This window comes from Gopherus flavomarginatus, chromosome 8 (genome assembly GCF_025201925.1).
Source record: "Gopherus flavomarginatus isolate rGopFla2 chromosome 8, rGopFla2.mat.asm, whole genome shotgun sequence".
Classification (NCBI taxonomy): domain Eukaryota; kingdom Metazoa; phylum Chordata; order Testudines; family Testudinidae; genus Gopherus; species Gopherus flavomarginatus.
The window spans coordinates 9,591,881-9,614,223 of record NC_066624.1 but is presented as its reverse complement, the minus strand read 5'-3'; positions in this window follow the sequence as shown (position 1 = coordinate 9,614,223).

The following is a 22,343-nucleotide window of genomic DNA, read 5'->3' as shown; positions in this document are numbered from 1 at the left end:
GACCTTTAATCCTTTTGCTTCTGCATTCCCTTGAAGTGCCAGCCTTCCAGGAAAATCTTCCTCATGGCTGTAGGTCTATTGGAGTGTGGACTGATCTTTCAGTAGGAGTTAAAGAACTTCCACCATCTGATACACTGAAAGCTGAAGTGCCCAAAGCACTAGAAAATAAGACACTGGAAACAAACTTGCCTTGGCTGACTTCTTTAGATCTTCCCCACATCCAATATGACTGATTCTGTTAAATGCTCAAGGTGAGATAAGCACCTGGTACAGGGGACAGCACCTGCTGTGTTATCTGTCCCATAAAAGTTACATTATTTAGCAGTCAAGTAGTTGAACACAACAGGCTGGAGCTATTAAAAATATATCCTGATGTGTATGAGTCAGATCTTTTCTAAATTTAATCCAGCATTGTAAATGTTCCTAATCTGTCACAATTATAGAAACAGCAGGTCTGAATAATTTTGCATGGCTTTATCGTCTCCAGTACTCTTGCTCAAAAAGGCTGTGTCTACTATAGAGGACTTTGGAAGTCTCACCATCATGGCATCTCACTAACAGGCCTGTAACACACATCACATGCACACACAAAAGTTCCCCTGACAACGCACAGTATTAAAAACACTGTATGGATTGGAGTTGCTTCCACCTAAGATAAGTACTTAGTTCTCCATGGTGTCAGTGACTGAACAGCAGTTGCTGGCTTACTCCATGGCAAATAGACTCTGCTACTACTGTCCCAAAATGCACCAGTCACTGCTTATGTGGCCTTTCTGTACTCCACTGCCAGGGGTTCAGTTAGGAGCACTACAATATTCTAGCGGAGGCAGAGCTGTAGTATCTTGTTTGTTTCTTGTTCTTGTACTGGTGTGCGTAGTACATAAAGGTGTTAGTTCAGAACCTATAAGATAAGCTGGGCAAATAACTGATGAGGGGTGTTTTGTTTTATTTTTGCTGGTAGATCCAAAAAATAGAGGGGAAATCATTTCAGGTCAATCCAAAATTGCAACATTTTGTATTTTTGGTGATTTCAAAACAAGGAAAAAAATTCAGACTAAATGTTTTGTTAGACCTGAAATGAAATGTTTCATTGAATTTGTAGAATTTTATTCTGTGTTTGAATAAAAGCAAAGGACATTTGAAAACAAAGGGCTAAATTCACGGATAGGAGGTGGTGCAACTCTCACACACAATAACATAGCAGTTAAGGCACTCACCTCTGGGAGACCCAGGTTCAAGCCCTTGGTCTGGAGCAGAGACTTCAATCAATCTGTGTATTCTGGGGTGGAGCTCTTTCAGTTTCTCCTGTTGAAGATATTCTACTTTGTATAAATATTTAAATTTCCCTTTATTCTGGCCCAATGAAGGGTGACTCTCTAGCCTGGGGGTTAGAGTCCTCATATGGGAGGGAGACACCTGTATTTCAGTCCTTGCTACAATGAATATTGTGGAACAATTTCAACAGGAGAGACTGAACGATACTCATCCTAGAATCTGGTAGCTAAGGCCCTCAGCTTGGGATGGGGGAGACCTGAGATGAAGTGTCTTCTTCAGAATAGGGATGTGATTTTCCCATGTGAGTTCCCTAATCAGTGAGCTGTTAGATATAAGACCACCACCTCCTCCTTCTCACTGGTTTTGTGAATAGTGCCTAAGTCCCCTGTGAAGCTAGCTTGAGAAACTGAAGTGGTTCATTTGACCATTTCTCTCTTGCTTTTTTCTGAATGAAATAATTCACAGAATTGACTTGTATTCATGAAAAGTTTTGTCTACCTGAATCTGCATTTTTTTTTTTTTTGGTGACAAGTTTTTCAGCTTAATTTTGCCCAGCTCTAATCAATTGTTCTTTTAGTTTGTCTGTTTTTGCAAACATATGAGCATGTTAATGTAAAGCCTTAGCTTAATTTGTTTTTACATATGTTTAACATGTTACAATAGAGCAAATCAGATTTTCACTATCTTTCAGACACAATGGCGTAAACCAGTGGTTCTCAAACTTATTTCTTCACATGTCCCTTTCTTTGTGTCTGTAGTAGTTTATGCCCTCCCCCCTCCCCAACATGTACATATACAGATTTAAAAAATGCAACTCTCACAAAATATTATAAACAATAAGGCAGTGACTCAAACAGAGCCAACGATCCATTGTAATAAGAGAAAAAGCACAACTGTGATTGTGGTTGATGCTGACAATGAAACGTGTACCCTGCGTCACAGCAAATGGATTAACGCACAGATGGCAACAACTTTATGTAATGTTATGCAATCTTAACAGAAATCCATCAAAATGCACAGCATCATCTGAGGACCTGGAGGAATCAGCTTTGCTAGTTATTCATTGTTGTGGGTAAAGTGTGCACAGTGAGTTGTGTGGGGTTCCCCCTCCTTCAGCTTCTCATGCCCCCTGAGAACCTCTGACATAAACAATACTGAGTCAAAAACTAACTGAACAGCCAGATGTGTATGCATAGTGGGGCAGCTGCCCAACTCCCTGAGAATTTAGGCTGCAGCAGGCCAGTGGGCCTGCACAGACAAATGGCCAATAAGAAAAGGGCTTTGTGGGAGCCAATCAGGGCCAGACTGGAGATAGCCAATCAGGGCCAGGCTCAGTCCTATAAAAAGGCTGCTCAGGGAGAAGAGAGGGAGTCTGTCCTAGGCCTTTGAGAGGGGAAGGTCCGTCTCGTGAGCTGAGAGACTAGCACCAGGGACGGTGCAGTGCTGGGCAGGCCTGGGGGAGCAGAAGGGAACTCCAGCCTGGTGTCTGCCAGGTGGCAGGCCCTGAGGGGAAGGGCCTGGCTGGTGTAAGGGGCCAAAGGGGAAGCAGCCCAGGGACGTGGATAGACAGAAGGAGAGAAAGAGGGCAGGACGGCTGCCACTAGAAGGTCCCTGGGTTGGGACCCAGAGCAGTGGGCGGGCCTGGGTCCTCCCCCTTCCTCTTTGCCTTACACCCGGCTGATGGGAGTGATTGTCTAGGGCTGCACCAACCCCCTGCCAAGAGGGGTGTGACTTTGGAGGTGCAGTTGCCCACATTGCCTAGGGTGCAGAGAGACAGCTGATTGATGCCCCCCCCCAGAAGGGAGTGAGGATGGACTAAGGGGCACTGCTGGAGGGCAGTGGCTCGAAGAGGACACCTCTGGTTGGGAGCAACATGGGTCCACATGCTGACCAAAGACAAGACAACGGACGGGACACCACCAGGAGGAGGTACTCCACTGGACTGTGCTAATTCCCGAAGTCACCAGTGGGAGATGCTGTGGTGGTGAGTCCCAACACTGTTACAGTGTATATATGTCTGTGTGTGTGTGTGTGTGTATAACACGCTGTGCTCTAATACTATTTTGGAACTAGCATTCTAATGAGTAAGAGCTAGTTACACATTTTCTCAAGTTTTTCTTTTCTAAGTACACTCAGTAGCTCCTCTTATTCAGTCATTAGTGGAGGTAGCATTAAGATGGTTTATTGATTAAATAGAAATGAGTTTTGAAAATGAAAAATGTTCATGACCCAAAAATAATTAAAAATGTTGCAGTTTTTATCACTCTGGTACTTATGAGGAAAATAATCAGAGACAACTTCTGATTTTCACCTTCATGGTGAAAATCAGTTTTATCATAGGGAAACAGCTGTTTTCCTAAAATATTGTTCACCTAGTCAGAAAACCATGGACATAGGATATCTCCAATCCCTAGCCAGGGAAATCTATCAGCACAAAATTCATACCAATGAGACCTATAGACTGCTCTCATGATTTCCTCTTAGCATTTGTGAATTAACTAGGAACACTTTCAAAATCTGTGTCAAACTTAAATTAAACCAGTCATTCTCAACCTTTTTACCATTGTGGGCCACACATATAGCTCTCTGTTATGTGGACTGCATCCATACAATATTATATGCATAAATATATACACACAACCTGTATGGCACTGAGGATGTCACCTGGGCCACAGCTGTGTGATGATTGGGCTGCCAGTGGCCCATGGGTTGAGAACCGCTGGAGTAGACCATTGGTTTTGAGGGAGAAAGCAGCATTATCATTCACAAATATAATTTCATTTTGTCCTGTAATTTTCAAGGCTTTACATAGTGTTCATTTCAACATACACATTTCTCATCCTCCTTTCACTGGAATGTGAGGTACTCATACTAGTTTTAGCATAAGGTTTTCTGCAGGCGGTTAGAACCTTTTCTTTGAAGATGACCTATAGAAAAAGGGATTGTTTATGAAGTGTATGTGTGATTTTATTTTACAGTATTTGCAGCATGTTATGTTGCAAATACTATAAGATTATGTGTGTTAGGAAGGGGTAGTTTGGAAAAGGCATGCTGGAGGGCTGACACCCTAGGGAGTATAACATTAAGGTTGTGGTGTATGGTAGACAGTAGTTATGATAATAGTAAGGTGTGCGCCTATGGGTGGAAGATCAGAGTATATACTCTTGGTTGGCTTAATTTTTCATTTCCTTGCTTTTTTGTGGTTTTGTGTCAAATATGGTTTACCATGTAGCAACCTTAACTGTTTCACAACAAGGGGTATATATGTGAAGGTGTTCTATAATTTAGCTAACAATTGATCATCAAGTGCAGTACAACAAGTATTAGGTGTACATGAGATGCAATATTCTTGAGCTTGATCATCAAGTGTAGGTAAGGTATTTTCTCTAGCTCTATGGACCTCATTTTCTTTTCACGAACACTATAGAAATAACAGAACAGAAACTCAGAATTACACTAAGTTAAAATCTAGGGTGAGAGGAGAATCAATCCTATGTTAATTAGAAAACAAACTATTCATTTGTAGATTTTTAACTCATAAACAATTACATTGAAGCTTTCTGTTGACATAAGAAAAAGGAGCTAAATTTGTTTGTTTGTATCTGCATTCAACTGAATTGAATATACATCCATTATGTGAGCAGAAGTTCGGTTTGGAATGGGTCATTCGGGGAGGGGAAGCTTGGTGGAGCAGAAGTTCAATGACTGTTGTTAAATGGATTTATGCTCTGTGATAGATTTTCCCATTTAACAATGTCATAGGCAAAGGTTTATTGCCCCAAAGTAACTTTAGTCTACACTAATTTACCTGATCATCTGTGTTCTGCCCGCATAAGGGAAAGTATCTTAGTATAATAGCTAATCATGAATTTGATCATATCATTTATAACTTTTGAAGACGTTTGACTGAATCAGTTTTCCATCTGTAAATCTCAGTCAGATTCTCAGATGGTGTAAACAGTTGTTCCACTGACTTCACTTGAGTGTCGTTGATTTCCACCATTTGAGGCTGCGAACTAATATTTATACTGTTGATGTTGTTTTCATTATCATTGATTTTTTTTCTTCAGTTGGTGTGCTGGGTGTCCCCTAACTCTACATGATTTATGTTGAGTGAACGACTGGCTGGTACATGGATGGCTTAAGTACTTATAAAAGTTAAGGAAAAATACCTGAGCAGAGAAACGTAGTATGTGCACAGCATATGGGCTAGACCACCACTGTGCCAAACTTACGCTCAACATTGTTGAGGAGACCAAGGGCTAGAGGTGGCTTTAGGCTACTGTAGGCTCTGTCTACAGAAGCTTCCCGCTACCAATGGCTCTGCAGGTGGTGAACTTGGACTACTGCCTGCAATGAGAAACCATGATCTTCTTAATGTAACTTTGTCTTCCTTTTCTTCTTCATCTACATGTTGCATCTTGTCATAACTCCCCTTGTAGTTTTAGTTCTAGCTTAACCTTATTTTATGTAACAGGTAACGCAAGGAAACTACAGGCCTACATCCTGTCAGACATTGGCTTAAGCAAGTTAGTATAAGTGACGCGTAGACCTATGACCTTTAGCATAGATAAAGTGGCCCAATGGTCACCTTGGATTTTGAGGAACTTGGAATAGCTTGCTTAAGAGAAAAGTTGGTATAAAATGAAACTAGGCAACTTCAGGAATACTGAACTAATAACAAGCTTGGATATTTTAAAATAGGATTGTTGGCAGACATCAAATCACAAATTTGCTTTGGCAATATGATGATATATCAATAGGGATTAATATGATAGTCTATCAGGGAAAGACACCCCAGTATTATGAAGGTGAGGATGCTGGATATGAACAGAGAAGGCTGAGTGTATAAATATTCATGGTGGATCCCAGTCACTATATAAGCGAGACCCACATGAAGAAAGGAGCTTCTCCTCCATTCTTCAATATTGTACTGCTATAATCTATCATCTAGTTTCAAGGACTGGGGATCTAGACCAATGGACCCATTCGGCATGTCAGAAACAAGGACTTTTCCACAAAGGATTCTTCCTGGAGTTTGTGTTTTCACCATTTTCCTGGACCCCCCTCTTGGGTTATTTCCCATTGTGCCGAAGAAACAATCATTCCTAGCAAACAGTAGGGCTATTTCTGCTTGTGTATTCTCTAAGACTGATATTAATCACTAGGGTTGGTTGGAAAACTGAATTGTCATCCATTGTGAAATTCTGATATTTCAACACTTGTTTTAATTCCAAAAGAGGATAAAAAGGCAAAATATCAAATTTTTGAGGAATGAAAAATTCCAAAACAATTAGATTTGGAATGTCAAAAGAATAAATGTCAATTTTCAGTTGAAACATTTCTATTGTGAAGTATAGATTCAAAATGTTTTGTTTAGAATTTTATCATAACAATTGGAAAATATCCTCAAAATTGCCATTTTTTTTGTGGGGATTGGGGAAGTCAATTTTGACAAACCGTGATGTTTTACTGGGAAAAAAATCACTTGAGAAGTTTTGATCAACTCTATTAGTCACCGTGGTACCTGCTGCTTGGAAAACTTAGAGAAAATCAATGTGGTGTCATGCACGTGGATCTTACTCTTCCTGTAGTGCAAATCTATCAGCTATGTAATGAGCACACACCACTTATCCTGCTGGGCTTTGCTGATAACTCTTGTAATTGACTTGCCTGATTATGTTAGATAACTCATCATTTGCTGTTAGCTGGCATATCAAAAGTTAGCGTTCCTGTGATTTCATGCCATTAAACTTTCATGATGTGACCTAATTAGAGAGAGTTACCTGAATACTGCCCTCATTTGCAGTTCTGATAAGGTGACTGTCAGATAAAATAAGTGAATGGGTGCAATTAAAAAGAAAAAAGAGATGAGGGGGAACTTAATATCCTCAAGAAGCAAGATACTACTTTGCTTCTATTGATCTTCATAATGAGTGAGGGCATACGTGAGGTTATGGAGACATTATAAGAGCAGATACTTAAAATTTACAAGTAAGTTACAGCCTAACTGAACTGTGCTTTTTAGTTTTAACTGCAGTGTTTATCCGCCTGGATTAGTTCACCAATCACATCCAGGATATTGAATTTATTGGCTTTTTTTTATAGCTCCTATCATCACAGTACACATACAAGGCCTGACCCTCAGCTGGAATAAAATCAGTGACGTCAGTAGATCTACAGCAGCTGACATTTGGACTATAGAGTCTGATCTTGTGAGGTGATGAAAGTTTCATGTACCATGGGCTGGGTGTGAAAGGACTTCATGTTTGTAAAACTAAACTTGTTCTTAATTAAAAGAACTGTTTACAGAGGTGCTGCAACTTCAGCTAGTATTCCAGCCATGTGTATACAGACTAAATTCCTAGTGCCCCCTCCAAACTTGTCCTTATTGCAAACTGTGCTGTTGCTCTCAATATATGGAAAACCTGTTGAAGGCAACTGAAGTTGTGTGTACAAATGCACCACCTGCCCCTTCAAAAGGTATGGAGGGATAACTTCAACAGCTGCAATACATTTAAAGTAATCCAAAAGAGGATGGAAATAACCATCTAAACAAAGTTGTTAGGATATATTTGACTTTTTTTCCCCCTACTAAACAACTTTGTCTCATGTATTTCATTGTATAATTCTGTCTAAGGCACTTCAGTATACATTCTTTCCATCCGCATAGAAGTCGGGAAACAGAAATATAATAAAGGAATCTGCAAAGATCTTACAATGAATCTGTCATAACTTTATATCTAGAATTTGAACAATTATGTGAAGTACTTAACATTTTAAAAAGTGGATGGAGTCAGGATTTTGCTCCGGAGTATTTTTTTTCTTTTATGCATCTGTGTTGATGTTTGATTTGAAATGACTGTCAAAATGTAAATGCACAAATGGACCAGGTGACATTACTCCAGTGTGTTAGGTACTGAACAAACTTAGTCAGACAGTAAACTTTTCAAGATAGGGATTATCTAAATAGACAGGTGACATGATTTACTCAAGGTGACTGACTCAGGATTAGAACGCTAGTCTCCAGATTTATAGTTCAGTGTGCTAGTCACAAGACATCACTGTTTCCCTTGTCCGTGTCTGTTGGGCAAACAATCATTCCCCAAACATTTGTGCATGCAAAATACCGTTATCATGAATGTTTGTGAACAACAAATATAAAGGAGCACTCAGACTAGTTCAAAAAATCAGCCATTTAGAATTTGAATGAATGTGCAAAAAACAGTATTTTTTGCTGGCTCTGGCCATCCCTGTTTAAATATTTGTACTCTATGCAAGACAGTTTACAAAGAGAGAAAAGGAATACACAGGGTTGTCTTCTCTACTGCCTTGCACCTTCTGGAGTCATTTATACCAATGCAAAATGACTGTAAAATACTACCAGCTCGGAGTTTTTTTGCACCTATTTGCATGGATGCCAGGTAGTGGACAGTCATTCTCCACACTGAGGACCTTTAGTGTCTGGGAGGTCTCCTCTCGACCCATTCAGTAGGAATAAGGGTAATTCGCAGGGAGAGATGGAATCTGGAATTATATAAGGGAGCTCATTTTTGAAGATGCACAAGATGTGAGTTGCTTGCTCTTTTATGTTTTGACAATATATTATATATTCAGTATTGTTGAGTTCCTACTGGCACAAGGAAAAATGAACTTACACAGCAGGATTTGTCCCAGCCAACTCTTAATGCCTGCATCAGCCAGAGTTCGAAGCTGGAAATACAGCCTCGGACCCTAATATTGAGATCACGTCTATCTGGCCTTTTGACTTTTCGTGCCCTTGGTTTACATCCTATGCTCGGGAGAATCAGGTGCCAGCTGCCACTTCAGTTTCAGATCGCTCATCAGATAACTTCTTCTAATCACTAGCTTTAAATGTAATTAATGGAGCGCTGTGAGCCAAACAGTCAGGAAACTGTTCTCCTTGCCATCTCAGTAACTGCAAGGTCTTTTGCCTGCCTTGGGACACAATGTCAGTTTCTTCCTTCCCATGTGTGTGGGACTCCCTGCCTTGTTGTACTTCATATCATCAAAGGGTGTGTGTGTGTGTGGTGAGAATCCAACAACATTGACTGGTTAGACTGAGGCATTGGGAGCCAAGAAACATGGATTCTAATCCTGAATTTGCAATTAATTGACTGTCTTGCCATTTTTTAAGTCACTTAATATCTCTGGCTGCTGCAGAAATACCAAAAATGGTTGCTGTATGGGGCGAGCACAGCAAGAAGAGTAGTATTTTGTGAGGGACTCATTTCCTGGGATCTTAACCTAAATTAAATGTCAGGGTTACTACAAAAAAAAAGTTAAAAAAATAATAAAGGTTCCTGCCTGAAAACTGCACCATATGGCTGTGTCCAGGTGCATATCATCAATAATAGCACATTTTAAATAAGTTTTTGGTTAGAGACTGTACCTCATGCATCTTTGGGATGCTAAGGGTTAAAGTGGGTTTTCTTAATAACAGGTGACATAAGAGCTTATTTTGTCATAATGCTCTAAAGTCTTGGAAAATCATCTTTGTGATGGTACTACCATATGCATATGCACTGCATATGTTAGGAAATGAGTTGCCATCTGGAAAGAAGGTCTTTATCACATACAAATAGACTGTAGCACAGTCAGAGCACTTTTGACAAGACATTCAAATGAGCAAGATCTATAAACACAAGCTTAATTACTGCCAAAGCTTACCTTGGATGAAGAGAGATCTGAGTGGTCTCTCTCTGTAGATCCAGTGCACCTTTCTATAGTCGCCATCCTTACAGATTGAAATGTGGCTTTAAATATGTCAACTACATGATTTTTTTATGTAGTGTCAGATTCTGCATTTTTGCTCATATTGAGTGGCACCTGACTCCATGGAAAGCCCCATTGATTTCAACTTGACTATTGGCAGAATATGGTTATACTCCTTATGAGTAAGTGTGGCACACTTATCCTAAATTAGAGCTGATGGAAAATCATTTGGTAAATTTTTTTCAATCAGCAAATGTAATTTCATTGAAATCTAAACATTTTATAGAAATATGTATGTCTCAATGAACTCTTCAGTAAAATAAAGTCAATGATTCATTTAGACTGTTTATTTTCTAAATGTTGAAACTTTTTTATTTTGACTTTAAGATTACATTATATTTACATATTAAATATATCATTTTGCTGTGATAAGGTAAAAAGTTCTATTTTGATAATGTCAGGACATTTTTCCATTATCAAAATGGAACAATTTGATATTGAAATGAAACATTTTGAGTTCCAAATCTTTTTTTTTTTTTTTTTTGAATTTTAATTCCTTGGAAAATTTTGAAATTTTGTTTTTATTCCAATTTAGAATAAAAAATTCCACTTTTCCCACCCATCTCAATCCTAAATACTCATGCAGAATTTAGATCCTTTGGTTTCAGTATAAGGATCAAATGAAGGCAATGTTCACACTGCTATATGGTTAAAAAAATCTGTTACCCTATCATTCTCTTAACTACACTGCTCTCCGCTCCTTTCATATCCTTCACTTTCTTTTGCCTGGATCTCCTAATTAGAGAAGCTATTTTTTTTCTTCTTTTCAAATAGCTTCTGCTGGTGACCGCTGACCTTCCTGGACGACAGCAGCGTGTCTACAATACATGAGAACTCTTCTGTTGCAGACTGTAGCAGTATATTCCTTGCTGTTTTTTTATTTAAAGGTACAGGTGCAGTTCAGTCAGGCTGTGCACTGTTAATGGACTATTATGTTTCATCTAAAATGAATGCACTCCTGAGGGGTCAAGAATACACACAACCAGTTTCTGCCCTCAGTTACATCCTTTAAATGAATGGGATGGATGCATACAACTGAGGGCAAACTACAATGCCTTAGGATTCTTTGGAATGAAAGGTGCTCTGTATATATTATCACAGGGTCTGCACAGGTTCCCTCTCTCTCATCCCCGTTCTCTGTGCTTAGGCTGGTCAAAGAAAAGAGTCCCAATGCCTCTTTCAGGTGTTTCACCCGTGTCTCTTTATTTACAGTGCTTAGTGCAATCTCAGTTCGCCCAGCACCCACACTGACCCTTCCCTGGGTCTTCTCGCCCTTGAGGCTTCCTGCAGCCAGTAGAGACAGCTGCTGTCCCCCTCTCTTCTCCCCCTGGCTAGCCTAGCCTGTCTAAGCCTTTCCCTGGGCTTATATCTCCTCCCAGTCACCAGCCCAGCTGGTTCCACTTGACTCAGCTGATTCCCCTGAACCTGCCCTCATTAGGACCTGCAGCTGAGCTCCTTGCTGAGTGTCTGGGTTCTTGCACCCAGCTGCTTTTCCAGGAGGCGGGGGCGGCTATCGCTTTAGCAGGGCATCCAAGGGCCCTACCACAATTATCCTGTCTGTCAGTAAGTGCTGTCCGAGGGACCATGAGTGACTAAAGTGACTCCAAAACCAGAGACAGAAAATCAAACAATTTAGTACATAAATCTTTGGTTTGAAGGTTTTCAGTTTTGTTTATGAAAACCTGAACTTTTGAAGAAAGATTAAAAGGAAAAATATTTAATTTTTAATTGCTTTTTTCACAGGAACAAGAAACATTTTCTCCCTCCAGCTCTAATTAGAACCTTTATTGCATTCTCCTGGTCTTTATAAGAACAGATGGATGGATTACCCCCTTTTGCAGGGAGAGGCTAAGGAAATCTATTCCTCTATATAGTTCTGTTAACTGGCAGGGTTTTCTGCCTCCCTTGCAAAAACCCTGAGGCTTGAGGATGAATCTTGCAGGTTTCTGCAGCAGGACGTCATTGTGATAGTTCTCAAGGTGTCTGGGATTCTGAGTAACCTTTTCTCCTTCCTACCTCCAGCCTTAAGATAGAGCGGGAATTGCTTGTGCTTAACAGCACCCTGACACCTCCAGCCTCTAACCACCCAAACAGTCTCCTCTGGGCCTGCAGGTTAACAATCGGAGCAGTCCCCAAGCTCCTTTGAAGCATTCCTCCTATAGCCCCTTATCTAGAGAACACCCAGAAATGTCAGGTCTGCTGTCCCCAAAGGGACAGGGCACACACCAGCTTGAATGATTCAGCTCCTTGTACAATTTCAAAGCACTGAGTTATATTTATAGTGAAAACAATCATGAGTTTATTATCAAATATTAAGATTTAAGAGACAGCAAGTAAGGATACTGGAAGCAGAAGGGTTGGCTTAACAGTGAAATCCTTGCTGATCTTAAACACAAAAAAGAAGCTTACAAGAAGTGGAAGATTGGGCAAATGACCAAGGAGAACTATAAAAATATTGCTCAGGCATGAAATCAGGAAGGCCAAATAACACTTGGAGTTGCAGCCAACAAGAGATGTTAAGTGTAACAAGAAGGGTTTCTTCAGGTATCTTAGCAACAAGAAGAAAGTCAATGAAAGTGTGGGCCCCTTACTAAATGACAGAGGCAACCTAGTGACAGAGGATGTGGAAGAAGCTAATGTACTCAATGCTTTTTTTGCCTCTCTCTTCACAAATAAGGTCAGGTCTCAGGCTGCTGCACTGGGCAACACAGCATGGGGACTCTGTGGAGAAAGTGGTTTGGGACTATTTAGAAAAGCTGGATGAGCACAAATCCATGGGGCCGGATGTGCTGCATCCATAGGTGCTAAAGGAGTTGACAGATGTGATTGCAGAGCCATTGGCCATTATCTTTGAAAACTCATGGCAATCGGGGGAGGTCCCGGATGACTGGAAAAAGGCTAATGTAGTGCCCATCTTTAAAAAAGGGGAGAAGGATCCAGGGAACTACAGGCCAGTCAGCTTCACCTCAGTCCCTGGAAAAATCATGGAGCAGGTCCTCAAGGAATCAATTCTGAAGCACTTAGAGGAGAGGAAGGTGATCAGAAACAGTCAGCATGGATTCACCAAGGGCAAATCATGCCTGACTAACCTAATTGCCTTCTATGAGGAGGTGCCTGGGCCTGTGGATGAGGGGAAAGCAGTGGATGTGTTATTCCTTGTCTTTAGCAAAGCTTTTGATAAGCTTTCCCACAGTATTCTTGCCAGCAAGTTAAAGAAGTATGGGCTGGATGAATGGACTATAAGGTGGATAGAAAGCTGGTTAGATTGTCGGGCTCAAGGAGTAGTGATGAATGGCTCCATGTCTAGTTGGCAGCCAGTATCAAGCAGCATGCCCAAAGGGTCGGTCCTGGGGCCAGTTTTGTTCAATATCTTCATTAATGATCTGGAGGATGGCGTGGACTGCACCCTCAGTGGGTTTGCTGATGACACTAAACTGGGAAGAGTGGTAAATATGCTGGAGGGTAGGAATAGGATACAGAGGGACTTAGACAAATTAGAGGATTGGGTCAAAAGAAACCTGATGAGGTTCAACAAGGACAAGTGCAGAGTCTTGCACTTAGGATGGAAGAATCCCATGCACTGCTACAGTGTAGGGACCGAATGACTAGGCAGCAGTACTGCAGAAAAGGTTTCGGTTGGATATTAAGAAAAATGTTTTCACTAGGAGGGTGGTGAAGCACTGGAACGGGTTACCTAGGGAGGTGGTGGCATCTCCTTCCTTACAGGTTTTTAAGGTTAGGCTTGACAAAGCCCTGGCTGGGATGATTTAGTTGGGAATTGGTCCTGCTTTGAGCAGGGGGTTGGACTAGATGACCTCCTCAAGTTCCTTCCAACCTTGATATTGTATGAGTCTATATATAAAACAAAATCGTAACGCAATTCCTAGAACTTGACTTTAACAGGCTAATCATCTGTCTAAAGAAGCTTCTGATCCCAAATGTCCTTTGCAGCACTTGCAACCAAGGTTGGTTGGGAGCTCGTTTTAATGAATGTAAATGCACTGTCTATGTACATCCTTGGTGCAGGATAAAGGGGCATCTGCTTGCCTTCTATTTGTACTCCCAAAGTTCATTGTCTCTGTACAGGGCCAGGCTAACCCCATGGGTTGTTTTTTACCCCCCTTTGTGTGCCTTTCCCGTTGACTCCATATGTAAATAGGGCTTCCAGTGTGTTGGCTCACAATGTTTAATCTACACGCCCGACAGAGGTACAGGTGAATCAACATCCTTTGTCAGACTCAAAATCTGTTGGCAGCTCTGCCTCAGACACAGACTTTAAAATATATTTTCAGTACATATTCGCAACTCTTTAAATATCATCCATGCATACATCTCACCAGGACTGAGGATCCGTGTGACATAAGCTTTTATTAGAGACCTCACATCATAGGCGCCAATTTCTCCTGGCACTGGTGAGTGCACATGCCCCTGGCCCCTCCTTAACACCACCCAGGCCCCACCCCCATTCAACCCCTTCCCCTAAGTTTCTGCCCCCTCCCTGCCCCATTGGACTCCCCCAAATCTCTGCCCCGACTCTTCCCCACCTACTCCCCTAAGCACGCCATAATCCCACTCCTCCCCTCTCCCTCCCACAGTGTGTTATGCAAGGACTGGGAGGAGAAGCAGGGACAGCGTGCTCAGGGGAGGAGGTGAAGGTGAGCTGGGGTGGGAGGGGCGAGGCAGGGAGCTTGGCTGCCGGTGGGTGTAGAGTAGCCACCAGTTTTTCCCCATTGGCACCTATGCCTCACAACCTAATTTATGGATAAATACCAAGAAAGTGGTTATGCTAGGTGTAGTGAGTTTGTCAGGCCTGTTAGGAGTAGATGTATAGAACTGTGAACCCTGTGCCAGCTGGTACCAATGGGCCTCACAGTAGCAATTGGGAGGCACTGGCCCTTGTCTCTGGCATCACAGTTCCAGCGGAACTACCTCTGGTGGCATTCCTTGTAGGGATCCCCTTAAAATGACATCTGCTTAATAAAACATAACCTGGTGTCCAGAGAAGGATGTATGCTTCCCTCTGGCACTACCCAATCGGCTGCCTGTCTCATGAAGCCTGGATGCCCTACTGGGATCAGAGGAGGACAGGGGGATGCCACAGGGACAACTTGCTCCCCAATTCCATGCAGGGGTGAAGTATTTCATGCAGTTGTTGGGGGTGCTATTCTCACTCAAGTGAGAAGGCCAGATCCTCAGCTTTTGTAACAGCACTGTTGCTTTCAGAGCTGATTTACACCAGCAGAGAATGTGGCCTAGCACCCACTTGGTTTGCTGCTGCTTAGTCTTGTCATAAACAGATAGCTAAGGGTTAATGTCTCTCTTACCTGTAAATGGTTACAAGCAGTGAATCTGGACCACCTGACCAGAGGACCAATCAGAAAACAAGATACTTTCAAATCTCGGTGGAGGGAAGTCTTTGTTTTGTGGTGTTTGTTTGTCTGTTCTCTCTGGGTTCTGAGAGTAACCAGACATACCTACAGGCTCTCTAATTTTCTTTTTGATTTGTTTTCTTTATTTGCAAATGTGTATTTTGCTGGAAGGATTTTAATTTGTATTTGTGCTGGGGGAAAGGCTTCTCTCTAGTGTCTATAAGCTGAAAGACCTGTAACCTTTACCATCTTAATTAGAGACAACTTTTACTTTTTTCTTTCTTTTATTAAAAGCTTTTCTTTTTTAAAACCTGATTGATTTTTTTCCCCCTTGTTGAGGCTCAAGAGAATTGAGTCTGTCATCACCAGGGAATTGGTGGGAGACAGGGAGAGAAAAGAGGAGGGGGGAAGGTGCATTTCCCTTTGTTTTAAAATTCAAGGAGCTTGAATCACAGTGATCTTCCAGGGTAACCCAGGGAGGGAAAGCCTGGGAGAAGCAATGGTGAGGGAAAGGGTTTACTTTCCTTGTGTAAGATCCAGGGGGTCTGGGTCTTGGGGGTCCTCTGGGAAGGTTTTGGAGGGACCAGAGTATACCAGGCACTGCAAGTCTTGGTTGGTGGCAGCACTACAAGATCTAAGCTGGTAATTAAGCTTAAGGGGATTCATGCTGGTACCCCATCTTTTGGATGCTAAGGTTCAGAGTGGGGGTTATACCATGACAAGTCTGAGTGCTCCACACACAAGTATTGCCTCCTTGGTGCCCTTCTTAATTCTTTTGGCAAATGTAACCTCTGTCTAGTCTCACTCTTCACAATATCTCATTCACCCCCAACTCCTGATTGTCCTTTAAACCCACTTGCTCAAAGACATTTCAGTTTTGTCTGCTGAGCCATACACAATGGTGAAAGGTAAATTAAAAGTATGGTCAGAAAAGAAAAGCTTTGTAGTCTAAAGAAAGAGGTATTTGAAATAATCTTACTACTTAGTGGTGTGAGGCCCAGCAATCCTATTGCCAGAAAGCAAGGAGATCAACTGATTGCCTTATGTCCTATGGCTCCTCCACTGTTACAGACCATGTTGATTTTGTCACTCAAAACAAAGACTGAATCAAACCTATACAGTAATCCCACCTGAATGTAAGCATTGGAGGGAAAGTTTATCATCTTGCTTTCACATTCAGAAAGAGTATTAATTCCCTGCCATCCTTGTAGTAACTTCTGCACAATTGCTACCCCTGGCTTTCTCTCTTCTACCCTGCATAGACTGCATGGGTTTCTTTCCCTGCCCACACTATGGTAATCTGTACAGTTTGGAGATATAATCTGCAATGAAAATACACATAGCAAATGTGCCAGCTATTCTAGAAATTAACAGTCCTTCACTGCAAAGATTATAGGGCACTTATTTTTTGAAAAGACAGAACACAATAAGCCGTATCTTAATAAAAAACAAACTGTACACAAACCTCTGTAAGCATTAAGTGACACATTTAAAAGGGAGTGGTGTCTCATGTTTTGAACCAAGAACTGGAAGAACCTTCTGTCATCTTTTCCTGGCTTTGCTACTGATTGTGATGCATGCAACACTGCACAAGTCACACAGGCCCAGATTTTCAAAGGTGCCTAATTCCCGTTGATTTCAGTGGAGTTAGGCAACCTTAGAGGATCTGAGCCTTAACTTTGCTGACTTGGTTTAGACATCTCTGATATGAGTATAATGATATCTGCTTCACAATGGGGTTGAGCCTGGGTTAATTAATATTTGCAGAGTAATGTGGGGCAAATCCTCTGGGCAGAAGACTTCCCTGGCAGTGGGACAGTGAGGGTATACTGTACAATGGCTGGAAAAAATTGAAGGGGAGTTTAAGTACTACTCCAGTCAATAGGGTCCACTGACTGCAGGGAGGATTCTTTGCTCAGTGTATCTACCCAGGGTCCAGTTGCATTGTCTTGATTGGGCCTTGTCATAAGGATATGGCATTTGAAATCCTTATGGGAAAGGAGAGTTTTATCAGAACCACTATTCTTTATTCAATGCTCATGAAACACTCCTGCTATTTTTAATGGAAAATTGTACTGAAATACACAGAAGACTATACCTTTAAGCTACTAATTAACCATTTGATTTAGAAACAAAATCTAACTGACTTTCTACAACAGAGCTTCCAGTTGGACTGAAAAAATATAGTGGAAATCAAACTGATGACCAAGCAGAGTGAGCTTTTATGGGAAAAAGATTAAGAATGGAATGAATGAATCTGAAGAAAAATGCTTTAGATACTTTAGGACTAATCCAAATCTCATTAAAGTTGATGAGTCTTTCCATTGACTTCAGTGGGATCTGATTTTCTTCTATGACAGGGTTACTGGCCTACTGGATGAGGAGTAGCTCTTGACTTGTACATCTGGATTTTAGCAAGGCTTTGACAGTCCCCTATGACGTTCTCATAAACTAGGGAAATGTGGTATAGATGAAATTACTATAAGGTGGGTCCATGACTGATTGATAACCATATTTAAAGAGTAGCTATCAATGGTTCACTGTCAAACTGGGTGGGTGTATCTAGTGAGGTCCTGCAAGGATGTTTCCTGGGTGCAATACTGGTCAATGTCTTCATTACTGACTTGGCTAATAGGATGGAGGGAGAGCTTATGAAATTTGTGGACACCAAGCTGTGAGGAGTTGCTATCACTTTGGAGGACAGAACTAGAACTCAAAAGACCTAGAGAATTGGTCTGAAATGAATCTCATCTTATTAAATAAAGACAAGTGCAAAGTACTACACTTAGGAAGGAAAAATCAAATGCACAAATACAAAATGAGGCATAATTGGCTCGGTAATGGTACTGCAGAAAAGGATCTGGGGGTTGTAATGGATCACCAATTGAACATGAACTGTTGTGAAAAAGATTATAGTAAATCTGAGGTGTATTAACAGGGCTGCTATACATAAAATATGGGGGAAATAATCAATGTTCCCTCTAATTTTTTCCATCTATGTGCAGAATAAATGTTGTATGTTAGGGGATGTGCACCATCAGTAGAAACAAAACCTAGATTTTTTTTTTTTAAGTTACCATACGGATAATTACTCCAGCCAGGACAAGTTAGGCATTTTAGAACTCACTACTGAAAGAATTAAATTTAAGCATAAGAGAAATAAAAACTGTGAAATGCATAGTCCAGTCAAGAAACTAAAATAAACCACTTTGAAAAGTATCAAGAAGAAACAACAATAATACAAGTATGTGTTGGGAGGTGAGAGACACAGACTGTGTGTGTGTGTGTGTGTGTGTGTGTGTGTGTGACGTTGCCCTTTTAAGTAGATCAGCACTCACCACCTTTGAAACCTTCTTGTTCAGATACAGCAGCAGTCACCAGCTAGCTCCCTCCATCCCACTCCTGAGCCCTGTCACATCCCCTCCCTCCAGCTTTGCTTAATTTGTAGCAAAGGAATTTAAGTTAAAAATTAGAAAAACTTGCTAACTTTGTGGACATTTAAGTATTGGAATAGATTACCAAGGAAGGTTGTGGAATCCCCATCACTGGACATTAAGAGCAGGTCAGACAAGCACTTGTTAGGGATGGTCTAACTGTACTTGGTCTTACCTCAGCACAGGGGGATGGAGTAGATGACCTCTCAAGCTCTCTTCCAACCCTGCATTTCTGTGACTTAGATCTGGCCCCTACTGCAGCTTTTTGAAGGATTCAAGACGCACAGAAATAATAATATAGGTTTAAATTCATAGTCTCATTCATGTCTAAACTGAAACCGCGATGTACACAACATTGTCTAATGTTACAGCAAGATTGTCTTTATTGCACTGTAAGAGCCTTGAGACAAGGAGAATGTCTTTATTTGTATGCTTTGCAGAGCCAAGTATGCTATCAAGACTTAACAAATAATCACTATACATTACATTAGATGTACTCAGACTTTACATCTGACTGGTAATGCATTTGCATTGCATGATGGGATGCTGTCCAAATAACCAAAAGGCCACAAGAATAAATATCATGAAGTTTGAAAATGTATATGTAATTTATCATGCATGTTTTATAGTATATTTCCTTCTTAGATTTCCAGGTGTTCATGTGAGATTGGAAGGAACTTTGACCTTTTTTTTTTTCATTTTCCCAAACGAGAAGATGATGATATGGTGTATTTTAGCTGGGTATGAATGAAGAGTTGGAAATTATTATAGCAGCTCATGACATCAGCAATAAATGCAGATGATAGTAAAGAACAATTTTAAAAAAAAACTCCTTTCAAGCATTTGAAATCCCCTGAGTGTCCTTAGCAAAAGACTGTAGCAGATATTTTTAAGCTCATTGTAACAGATTGCCTCTGTTACTAGCAGACTACTACATTTATTACCCAGCTTTGAAATTGAATTGCAGCATAACAATTCAAGCAGTACTGGAAAACACTTGGCAAATCACAGTTTGTACATGATGGTATTCTGGATGAGTTAACTGAAAATGGTCAACAGTACATTTGGACCGTTTTCAAGGTTGCATCAGTTCTAACACAACACATCAAGCCAACTTCACAAATGAATTAAAGGGTTAGCTCAAATGTACATGGGGTGGAAAAAATCCAGCACTAGGAGCTAAGAGTGTGCATCTGTAGAACTGTTAGAGAATTGCAGAACTGCTTCAGGATGATCTGGTGCAATCCAGGAGTTCCAAGAGTGAAGGGCAAACAGGCTTCAATTTTTTCAGAAAAAAGTTAGTAATGTTTTTGTCTATGCAACAATAAATCATCTCCGAATGTTTTTTAAAGTCAGACACATTTTTATTAGGCTGGGGTTAAGATCTAGGCTTGAAAAGCATATTTTGGCACCTTTTAGCCTTAGGACTAAGCTTATTAGCCAAGGTGAAAAAAGATTTGTGCTTTCACAGCCCCAAGCCGTGCCCCTGGACGTTTAAAGGAATACAACAAAGACAGTTGTGCTTTGTTTACTGCGTGCTGTATTTTTTGTAACCTGCATCTCCCTTGCTTTTTGCTGGACCTTCTTTTCCTTCCTGCCTTCATTCCACTTTTTCATCCCCCTTACCTATTTTATGTATTTGTATTACCATAGTAAGTTAGGAGCCCCAAATGAAACTAGGGTCCCCATTCTTCTAGGCTGTGCGTAAATACATAGCAAAGTCCACCCTATGCCTGTAAGGAGTTAATATAGAAACAAGACAGGCAGAAGGTAGGAGTATTGTCACTCCCCTTTGACAGACGTTGGGCCAGCTCTCCTGCTGGTATAAATCAGTATAGCTCCTTTGAGGTAGGATTTGGAACAATACCTGCCTTCACTTCTTGTGCCTTCTCTTCCCTCGTTTTTTCTTTCACTCTGCATATCACCTTTCCTTGTATTAAGGACTTTCCCTATTCCATATTTCTTCTGTCTTGCTTGACTTTCCTCCCTGCAATCTCTTTCAGTGCTTCTTTTACTTTACGTAATAATAACACTATGAGAGACCACATGGAGACTGAGTAAACAGAGTTATTTGGGACCCAACATATTCAAATATGTCAGGCCTAGCTACATGCATACTGCTAATGGGGCTGGATTCTGGTGGCTTCTAAAAAAATAGAACACAGTGGGCACCCTTACAGGCTCACAAACTATTTAAAAGGATACTACTCTATTCCTACACACTATGGTATCACACTTCTATTTTCTGACTTATGCTATCTGTCACCCAAGATTTGGAAACTTTACCAGGCATCTTCTAGCCAGAGGACGAATTTTGCATGGAGAAGAACAGAGTACAGCTGGAAAGGCTTATATTGAGAGCAAGATTTGGCCAATAGCATCTAACACTAACAAAAGGGGGTTGGCCACCTCTTCTCAGCAAGGACTAAGTAGCACTTTTATGAAGTCATTGAGGCTAGATGTCTTGAGACACTAAATACAAAGCCCCTGAAGAAGCAATCTTATATATCATATAAAGCTTGCTGCTGATAACAAGCTGGGAGGGGTAACAAGTGCTTTGGAGGTTAGGATTAAAATTTAAAATGATCTGGACAAACTGGAGAAATGGTCTGAGGTAAATAGGATGAAATTCAATAAGGACAAATGCAGCATACTTCACCTAGGAAGGAACAATCAGTTGCACACGTACAAAACTGGAAATGACTACCTAGGAAGGAGTACTGCAGAAAAATCTGGGGGTCATAGTGGATCGCAATCTAAATATGAGTTAACACTATTGCAAAAAAAAAAAGCAGTCTGGGAAGTATTAGGGGTGTTTTATGCCATACATGAGGAGTAATTCTTCTGCTGTACTCCGCGCTAATTAGGGCTCATCTGGAGTATTGTGTCGTTTTTGGTGCCACATTTCAGGAAAGATGTGGAGAAATTGGAGAAAGGCCAGAGAAGAGCAACAAAAATGATTAAAGGTCTAGAAAACATAACCTGTGAGGCAAGTTTAAAAAAAGTTGGGTTTGTTTAGTCTGGAGAAGAGAAGACTGAGAGGGGACATAACAGTTTTCAAGTGCATAAAATGTTGTCACAAGGAGAAGGAGGGGAAGTTATTCTTGTTAACCTCTGAGGATAGGAAAAGAAGCAATGGGCTTAAATTGCAGCAAGGACGGTTTGGTTTGGACTTTAGGAAAAACTTCCTAACTGTCAGGGTGGTTAAGCACTGGAATAAATTGCTCCTGGAGGAATTGCCCTCATTGGAGATTGTCTAACCTGATCTTAAAAATCTCCAATGATGGCAAACACCTGTCAGGGACAGTCTAGATAATACTTAGTCCTGTCACAAATGCAGGGGACTGAACTAGATGAACTCCCAAGGTCCCTTCCAATCCTACAATTCTATGATCATCAAGTGTAATGGTAAGGAGAAGGGACAATACAAAGAGCAAGGAACAGATGTATGATAAATAAACCTTATGGA